A 10503-nucleotide genomic window follows, 5' to 3' on the forward strand; every position below is an offset into this window, starting at 1 on the left:
TCATCTTGCCCTTCATATTTTCCGTTGATTATTTGCCATGTCTATTAACATCAGCAGTAGTAGCTGTTAAAGCAAAATTTTTGAGACTTCCCAGTTCATCTACTTGAATACTGAATACCGTGTCATGAATATATGCAAATACTTTTTCATGTAATATACCTGTTATGTTTAATTCATGCTTTTCTACAACTGCATTAGCATTTGAGCATCGCTAGTTAATGCTCAACAGAGACGCTGGACGCGCTGCGTTGATTTGACCACAGCCTCTGGTTGCCGTGAGACCCCTATGTTGTCAGCCCCCCCCCTTCCCCCCCCCCTCGGTGTCTCCCTAAACCTTCTAAACGCAGCTCCGTACACAGAGGCCCGGCAGGCGGTCTCGTGTCTTTACTTTTCCAAAGCGAGTGTTCCATATTAATCAGGCCTCCTGGGGGCACAGGAGGGAGGGCTTTACCCTCCGTATTGAAGCACAACAGGGGAATGCTGTGTGTGTGTGTGTGTGTGTGTGTGTGTGTGTGTGTGTGTGTGTGTGTGTGTGTAGAGGATGAACTACGGTTCACTTTATGGATTTGAGAAGGGAATAGGATTTCATCTGCAGTATGTGTGGTGCTTGTAATGGGATGTGTGTGTGTGTGTGTGTGTGTGTGTGTGTGTGTGTGTGTGTGTGTGTGTCTGTGTGTGTGTGTGTGTGTGAGAGTGAATAGAATTTTGGAGGTGTGTGCGTCCATACATGTGTGTGGGTGTGCCTTAATGTGTGTGTTAACAGAATGTGTGTGTTGGTATTTGTGGGGTGTGTCAAAGCAGAAGGTGTATGTGTGTGTGGGCATGCATGCATGTGCATGCATGTGTGTGTGTATGTGTATGTGTGTGCCTATATGTGTGTTTGTGAGTGCAGAAGGTGTATGTATGTGTGTTTGTTCATGTGTGTGTGTGTGTGTGCGTGTTATGTATGTGCGAGGTGAGGTGAGAAAGCTGCAGGTGTATTGATGTGTGTGTGTGTTTGTGTGAATGCATATGTGTGTGAGACAGCAGAAGGTGTGTGAATGTATGTGCATGCATATGTGTGTGTGTGTGTGTGTGTGTGTGTGTGTGTATGTGTGTGCATGTGGGGGTGCGTGTGTGTGTGTGTATGTATGAGTGTGTGTGTGGGGGTGCGTGTGTGTGTGTGTGTGTGTGTGTGGGGGTGCGTGTGTGTGTGTGTGTGTGAGTGTGTGTGTGTGTGTGAGTGTGCGTGTGGGGGGGGTGTGGGGGTGCGTGGGGAGGTGTGTGTGTGTGTGTGTGTGCATGTGGGGATGTGTGTGGAAGTGTGTGTGGGGGTGTGTGTGGGGGTGCGTGTGGGTGTGTGTGTGTGTGGGGGTGAGTGTGTGTGTGTGCGTGTAGAGGTGTGTGTGTGTGTGTGTGTGTGTGTGCGTGTAGGGGTGTGTGTGTGTGCGTGTGGGTGTGTGTGTGTGTGTGCGTGTGGAGGTGTGTGTGGGGGTGTGTGTGGGGGTGCAAGTGGGTGTGTGTGTGTGTGTGTGCATGTGGAGGTGTGTGTGGAGGTGTGTGTGTGTGTGTGTGTGTGCGTGTGGGGGTGTGTTTGTGTGGGGGTGTGTGTGTGGGGGTGTGTGTGGAGGTGTGTGTGTGTGTGTGTATGAGTGTGCGTGTGGGGGTGTGTGTGGAGGTGTGTATGAGTGTGTGTGTGGGGGTGTGTGTGGAGGTGTGTGTGTGTGTGTGTATGAATGTGCGTGTGGGGGTGTGTGTGGAGGTGTGTATGAGTGTGTGTGTGGGGGTGTGTGTGTGTATGAGTGTGTGTGTGGGGGTGTGTATGTGGAGGCTGGGGGGCTACGGTGAGCTCCCAGCAGGATTGGAGGTGAGCCATGGATCAGTCACTAACCTGTCTCTGACCTTGGTGCAGAAAAGCAATCTTGGCACCAAGGTAAATTGACACTGGCTTTGGGATTTGCTGTTGTGAACTAAGTAAACCATCAACAGTGAAGCTCACTTGACGGGGGAAGAAAAATATATCATCTTTTATTTTTTCATAAAAGCTCTTGGATTTACAGGGTTTTCAAAGATGAAGACATACGAAAATCTGAATAGTATTTTTATTTTCAGCCAATGCTTTTATTATTCTCGACGATATTTCACAGTTGGCACTGAACGACAGAGGATGATTTATTATGTTTCAGAACTTTGATAACTTGCGGCGAAAGGAACAAGTTACCTTTACGGCCACAAGATGGAGCAGCAGTACAATTATTATGTTTCGTTTTAATCGTATGCTGGCGTCAGCGTTTCAACACTCTTGTCCCGCTCTATTGGTTTCATTGAAACGTTATTGGGTATTACCAAAGTATGCTTGAGAAATCATCTTTAAAATTGCCTGTCTCAAATAGCTTTTATACTAGATATCATTTGTTAATTAAAATCCATTTTTACTGGAAACCGTTTTATGGGAGTAACCAATCAAGCACAAATCTATAAACGCTTGAAAAATAAAACAAGAAGGAGATTCCTTGGGAATGCATCTAATTATCGTGACAAATTTAAATGCAGGAAAAAATAAAGTCACTCTGTAAGGCCTGTACACACAAACACACAAGCACAAGCACACAGGCACACAGACTCACAACATCCACTACTTATTCCTTCTTAGCTGTCCTTATTTTTGTTCTCAACTCTGTATTTACCTGCAGACTAAAGAGGTGCAAATCACAAATCCACATCTCACACTCATCTACCGTACTCTCTCTCCCTCTCTCTCTCTCTCTCTCTCTCTCTCTCTCTCTCTCTCTCTCTCTCTCTCTCTCTCTCCACCGTGGTGCAGGCAACGGTGTGATTTTTGCTGCATGACTGCGGTGGCTGCCGATGACCAGACCCATCAGCCCAACGAGGAGGAGGAGGAGGAGGAGGGGATGAAGGGCAAGAAGGAGGAGGAGGAGGAGGAAGAGGAGGAGGAGGAGGAGGAGGGGATGAAGGGCAAGAAGGAGGAGGAGGAGGAGGAAGAGGAGGAGGAGGAGGTGGAGGAGGAGGGGAAGAAGGAGGAGGAGGAGGAGGTGGAGGAGGAGGAGGAGGAGGAGGGGGCGAAAGAGGAGGAGGAGGCATGGTTAGGTGACAGAGCTCCAGCTAAGGAGCAGCCTCCCAGAAAGGCCACCTCTCTTCCAGGCTCCATCACTTCAGGGCCAAAGCCGAGCCAAGACGGGTTGTAAAGCAAAACAATAATTGGACAAAGGCGGGACCTCGGGGGGCCGTGGGCGGATGGGAGCGGCACGCACACACACACTCACGCACACACACACACACACACACACGCACACGCATACGCACACGCAGGCACACGCAGACACACACGCACACGCGCACTCACAAACACATGCACGTGCACACGCACACACACACACACAGAGTGTCTTCATCTACAATGAGAAAAACCTCAGAGTGAGTGGTGGTCTGGACGTGACCCCCCCTACGCGGCGCCACAAAGGCGGGCCGGGAGGACCTGAAAAGGTAATGAAAGGATAGGAGCCATCCTCCCTCCTCCCCGCCTCCTCCCTCTATCGATGCGCCCGCGGGGGGGGGGAGGGGGGGCCCAGCGTGGGGGGGAACCACCCCAGGCCACTCCAGGCAGGGAGACGCGACAGCACTTCACACGCCGCATGATCCTGTCCTTCGACGCCCGGTGAAAGACACGCGCGCACGCGGGCGAACGCTGGCACGCACGCACACACACACACACACACACACATACACACAAAATGTCCCCCCCCCCCCCCCCCGCCCCCAGGAGGAGGAGCAGGGGGCGAAAGAGGAGGAGGAGGCATGGTCAGACATGGAGGTGTGTGCGTTTCCATACATACATGCGTGCGGGTGTGCCTTAATGTGTGTGAGATAGCAGAACGTGTGTGTGGGTATTTGTGGGTGTGTGGCAAAGCAGAAGGTGTATGTGCGTGCGTGTGTGTGTGTGTATGTATGAACCTATATGTGTGTGTTTGCGAGCGCAGAAGGTGTATATATGTGTGGGTGTATAAAACCCGGGACTTACTAGGAGTGTCAATCTTCATGCAGAAGCGGTCGATACATTGCATACAGAATTACTCTTTTTACTCTTATTTGATTGTGTGTGTTAGAAGCCATAGCGATCACCCTGTGTTTGTTTAGACTCGCTGCTCCTCGGCATTGATCGCTGAGAGGTACCAGGCTGGGAGGCTGGTGGAGGTGGGGTGGGGATAAGGGGGTTGGAGGGTGTAGGTTTGAGTGGGGGTTAGATGTGGATGGAGGTAGAGGTCTGGACGGGGTAAGAGGATGGAGCTCTTGATGGCTAGTTGGAGGCTGGTGGTTTGGATGGAGTTGGAGGGTGGAGGTCGTATTGGGGTCGTAGGGTTGAGGGTTGAGTAGGACACGGCGGCGCACGCACACACACATTAAAAGTAAGTTAACTTAAAACTAAGTCCAAGTTGCAAGTTGCTCACACATGACCACTCATGCGTGCAGCACACGCACACACATGAGCAGGCTCAAGGATCAAGCGTTTACACACACACACACACACACACACACACACACACACACGTGCACACGCACACACACACACACACACACACACACACACACACACACACACACACACACACACACACACACAAGCACTAACACACACCCCCCCCATCTAATTTGCATTTGGTCTAAATGAGAACCATCATTCCCATGTCACCATGGTGACCTTGGGGGGGAAGTGACTAATACGGTTTTTCAAGGCAATAAAAGCTCAAGTTTGGGCCGAGGCGAGTCCCTAATGAATACCCAGCGTGGGTAATTGTGATGGAGCACCATCCTGCCGCGGAGATAATGACTTTGACGTCTCTTAGCAGATTTGATGACTTGATGACGATGGATTTTCTTATTTATCCGGAAATTTGCTCCACTTCCTGCAACAAAATCATAATTAGCTCCACCGCGGGGGCGTCTTACGGACCCACACCAGCGCTTGTGTTTTTTTTTTTTCCCGGAATCCGGCTCCATCTCATTCCCGACCCTTTGAGAGGGCGCCCGGATACGCACGTTTAACCGCCGCCGTGACTCGTGAGTACAACTCAACTCCGGTTAAAAGAGAGGGAGAGGGTATTTTCTGTTCAATGTCGACCCATGAAATCCAGACGAGAACGGAGAAAGAAAAAGGCGAGGGTTAAAAAACGAAAAGTAAAACGATGGCGGGGAGCCATCTTGTTTTACGGTCACCTATAAACCTTTCCGTGAAACAAAATGGGATTGAGTATTGACTTTAGCGGCAGAAGTGCCTTAAATCCATCGAATGGATCACAGTGACAGCGGGGGGAAGCGATGACGCGCGCCTCAATCCCCATCGTTACTCCCTCTGGTTTTAATCAGCTCCTTACTGAGTTTGGTGGCCACGATGGAGATGTTGTGCTGGGCCACCGTCTCTCGGTCCAGCAGCTCGTTGGTGGAGATGGTTCCTTCACAGGGTCGATGTCGAAGTAGCTGTCCAGGTCGCTCTTCCAGTCTATGGAGTATCTGGAGACACGGGGAACAGAACAGGGCCACAGTGAGGGTCACTCAGTCGCTGTTACGTCATGAAGACGACAAAGTGACTCTATATGGAAGTCACTTTAGAGGCTTTTTAGTCGCTTTCCTCTAAAGTGACTGATATTAGTTGAGCTTATTTATTGGACAGATGAGATAAGGAGCATGAGAAAAGAAATAAGATAAAAGGCATAGCGAAACATCGTCATAATGGATAACAGGAAATCTTGATTTGTAATCTAACAACCCTAACCTTAACCATAACCCTAACCGTAACCCTAACCCTATCCCTCGTTTTCCCTGAAAAATTATGCTAACGACCCTAACCCTAACCCTAACCTAACCCTAACCCTAACCTTACCCTAACCTAACCCTAACCCTAACTCTAACCCTAACCTTACCCTAACCTAACCCTAACCCAACTCTAACTCTAACCCTAACCCTAACCTTACCCTAACCCTAACCTAACCCTAACTCTAACCCTAAACCTAACCTTACCCTAACCTAACCCTAACCCTAACCTAACCTAACCCTAACCCTAACCTAACTCTAACCCTAACCCTAACTCTAACCCTAACCCTAACCTTACCCTAACAACCTTACCCTAACCTAACCCTAACCCTAACCTAACCTAACCCTAACCCTAACCTAACTCTAACCCTAACCCTAACCCTAACCTTACCCTAACCTAACCCTAACCCTAACCATAACACAAACCCTATTCCCATAGTTTTCCCTGAAAAACGATGCTTACGACCCTAACCCAAAACATGTCAAAAACATGACAATTTACAAATGAAGCAGACACTCGTATCTCAAGTGTACATCAAGGGTTTCCACTGTCTTAAAACGCCATCACGGGAGGGAGGGTACGGGGGGGGAAACACCCTGGTCTCCACCACACCGTCCACACCCTCACAGGGTCATCCCATCTCCACACTCCCCCCCGCGTTGGGCTCTCGCCCGACAAGTGGAGTTTCAATAATAACGTCGGCCCAGTCAATCATCAGCCAGTCCAGAGTGGTCATTTGGAGGAAATGCGCTGATGCGTACGTATTAATTTCAATCGGGGTAATAGGCACACGCAGAGCAGCTCTGCTGACGGAACGTTTTCCCTCGGTAAAATACGATTAATTTTGCCCACTATTGAGACGGCATCAATTGCGTGGTCTGATGTTTGAACAGGGAGGAGGTCTGAGGCAGCCGGCTGAGAGCATGGGGCCCGCTGAGGAGAAGGCTTCTCTGGGTTTCATGCTTTTCATTTGCGTTGCGTCTGGAGGTAGAATATGGGATATAATGGCGTGAAATGCAGAGGAGCTTTGAATGTTGAGCATTAGTAAGACAAAAGCGAGACCATTTCATCCGAGGGGTCTAGACTTGAGGTGTGACTTCCGAGATTAATTTATGGTTATAATGGAAGTATAATATCGACGACCGCACGCACACACATATATGTATAAATGAGGTGATTTAATATAGCACATTTATAGTCGCCATGACTACCATTAGAAATACGTTCCCTACTTGCCCCCGTGTATTAGTCACACATAGCCATGCACACATGGCCACGCACACATAGCCACGCACACATGGACACGCTCACCAGACTGGCCTTTCAATGCACGGCTTCTCCAAACTTTCTAATGTGGCTTTAACCTGTTTTCGATTGCAAACTGTAACATAATTGTTGGCTGTTGCTAATGTATGTTAATGTCATGCATTAACATACATTAGCATTTAATGTTTTAGGGTTAATGCATGACGATTAGCACTTCTCCAAATCATCAGTGCATTACTGTTTTTGTTAGAATATTTGTGAAAACCAGCAATGTTTTTCTTTTTCTTTTTGTTTAAAAAAATCCAAATTATTCTGCATGGCTAAATACGACTTTAAAAATATATGCTCAGGACAACATTAAAATAACGGTGCATCAAGTATTAACCGCGCGGCCTTTCATGTCCCAAAGTAGCGGCGTCCCGACTGCACACATCAAGGGTCCGCGGATTATCCTCCCTAATTACTCCTAATCGATCGGAACCTGTTCGCCGGTAAAGTTCAGAACCTTTCCACACATCTTTCTCCCCCGTCCGCTCTCTGCCGGCGCGGACGATGGATCTGCTGCCAGCTCAGAGAGGCTCTCTGCACCGGGACAGCATCCTCCCCTGACCCCCCCTCCACCTCCTACCCGGGACCGCGTCCTCCTCTGACCCCCCCTCCACCTCCTACCCGGGCTCTGGAGGGAGATATCTCCAGCTCCCGGACACGAGGGACCGCAGCCCCGACTGCGGCGGTAACTCGGAGGAGAAGCTACTCATCTCAAGTACTGCTGGGGCTCCCCCCCCCTCCCCCCTCTCCTCCCACTCCCCCCTCTCCCCTCTCCTCCCTCTCCTCCCCCCCACTCCTAGCCTCTCCCTTTCTCTCCTTACCTCTCTCCCCTTCTAGCCTCTCCCCCCCTCTCCTAGCCCCTTAGCCTCTCCTAGCTCCTTAGCCTCTCCTAGCCTCTCCTAGCTCCTTAGCCTCTCCCTCTCCTAGCTCCTTAGCCTCTCCTAGCTCCTTAGCCTCTCTCAGTCTTCCAGGGGATTGTGAGGATGTGGTTCTGTGTGCGCTGGGTTTTAGTGGAGCTGCTGAGGGCAGAAGGATAGTGCGAGGGCGTGTAGGAATCCCAGCTACAAGGTAGTGGTGCTGGGTTCCAAACATCCTACCGGCGTCCTGGAGCTGAGATGGCCTGACCGTGAATGCTCCTCTAGTCCTGATCTATATCTGAATCCACTGTAAGTGGAGCTTTGGAAAAGATGTCTCCTAAATTACTTGATTGCAGTTAATCTTAGTACTGATGTTTCTCTTTTATTTTGACCAACAACGTGTTTTTTGTTGACTTGTAGCGAGTGATTAAGTAGAAAGTAATTTTCGTAATTGCTCCTCTCAAAGTCATGCTTGTATTTTGGCAAAAGCATACTGAGCAATAACAAGCAAAAATTAGTATAATTCATGAATTAATTTATAAATCAATGTATGCCAAATATGCAGACCCTCCCTCCATCTATAACTCAATGAGTAATAAACCAGCCATTCATTTTGATACTTTAATCGACTGAAAGGACTTACTATGTGTGTGTGTGTGTGTGTGTGTGTGTGTGTGTGTGTGTGTGTGTGTGCATGTGTGTGTGCATGTGTGTGTGTGCATGTGTGTGTGTGTGTGTGTGTGCTGCAGTTTGTGCAGCCTTGAAGTGAATACAATCGTGTCAAAATAGTTTATTATGAGTCACTTTGATGAATTTGGCGCCTAAACTCACCCATCACCCTTTCCCAGGATCGATCGCCCGCTATTTTTTTCCCTCCCCTGAAAGCAGCCCCCGAGCCGGCCAGCGCGTTTCATTTGTTCTGCGGTCCGATCTCGAGATGGCTCTTAGCCGTGGCCTAGTTGTGGAAAAGGCTGAAATCAACCAGTCACCCCTGAACCGTGAGCGAGATTGAGCTTCAAAAGCCAATGAAAGCCTGCAACTAACTCCCACAATAGCACCGGAGATTGTCTCTGTGTGTTGCTCTCTGTGTGTTGCTCTCTGTTTGTCTCCCTGTGTCTCTCTGTGTGTGTCTCTCTGTGTGTTGTTCTCTGTGTGTGTGTGTCCCTCTGTGTGTGTCTCTCTGTGTGTTGTTCTCTGTGTGTGTCCCTCTGTGTGTGTCTCTCTGTGTGTTGTTCTCTGTGTGTGTGTGTGTGTGTATGATGAAAAAACAAGCAATTCTCTTACCAGCTTTTATAAATATTTGCTAGCTATTCCGCAGGTTTTCATCAAAAGCAACCTACAGTTATACTGAATTTTCCTTTAGGAATTAATTAAGTGTTACCTATCTATCCATCGATCTGTCTCTTTGTCTAGATGATGGAAGATTGAAAGGGCTTTATTGGCATAAATGTACATTGCCAAAGCACAAAAAGTAAAATATCTATCAATCTACCAACCCCGAGTATGTTTGGAGGTTGGAGGAATTTGCTGAAGATGGATTCCAGGTTCACTACACGTTCCCGAACTCACCGTACAGTTCCAACACGACATTTGACTCCAGCTTTACCGCTAACAACAGCCCTGCTAACAGTTAGCTCTTAATCCAGACATGCGTTCCTACCTGGGGATAGGGCACAGGATCGGGACTTAAGATAGCTTTGACTTTCTCACACACACACACTGACACGCACGCGGACACACACGCGTGCGCACAAAAGGATAATCGTATCTTATCCCAGCGTGAGTATATATATCCCTTATCAATCTGTCTTTTGAGGTTGAGCGAGCACATTACCATCAACGAGGGTCCAGAGAGAAAGAGTGTGAAGCCGGACTCTCGGAACATTCTGCTGTAGATATAAAAATTAATTACCGCGTAATTGCTTTCTTTGACTTGTAATGGGAGTATAGACCATGGGGTATTACCCCTCAGTATCCTTAGCAGGCAAGATGAACTTTTATTTTGAAAAGTTCAGCACTGCTCGGCCTTTTCATGTTAAAAGTTCTTTTTACAGTTCCAGACTGTAAATAGGTTGCAGGTTGACTAAAAGTTTAAAACGCCTTCGCTATCCCCCCATCCCATCTCGCCTAATCCTCTCAAGCGCTTGTCCTGTTCTTCCGTAACTATTTTAGGATTTGTATGGATACGAGACGCAAAAATTCAATTAAAGCAAGAAGCTTCTTCAAATCAATCGACGATGCAGTATTCATGACGATGCCTTGGTCGTGCCAAGCCGGCGATTGCTGCTGCTGCCCTTTGCGTACACTATTATTAAACAGGGCTGTTTGAGTGAAGGTCTAAGAGCATCATTCTCTATGCATGACGGGCCAATGGACCTATTGTTCCGATGAGGAAGATCGCTGCCCTGCCCTGCGATGCCATGCAAACCAACAATGTCTGCTTTAGCGCCTGCATAATGGAGGAGGACGAGACAAAAGGGAAGAAGTCAACATCTGAGGCCTTTTTTCTTTTAGATTATATTTATC

The sequence above is a fragment of the Micromesistius poutassou genome (assembly GCF_964030765.1).
Source record: "Micromesistius poutassou genome assembly, chromosome: 11".
Classification (NCBI taxonomy): Eukaryota; Metazoa; Chordata; class Actinopteri; order Gadiformes; family Gadidae; genus Micromesistius; species Micromesistius poutassou.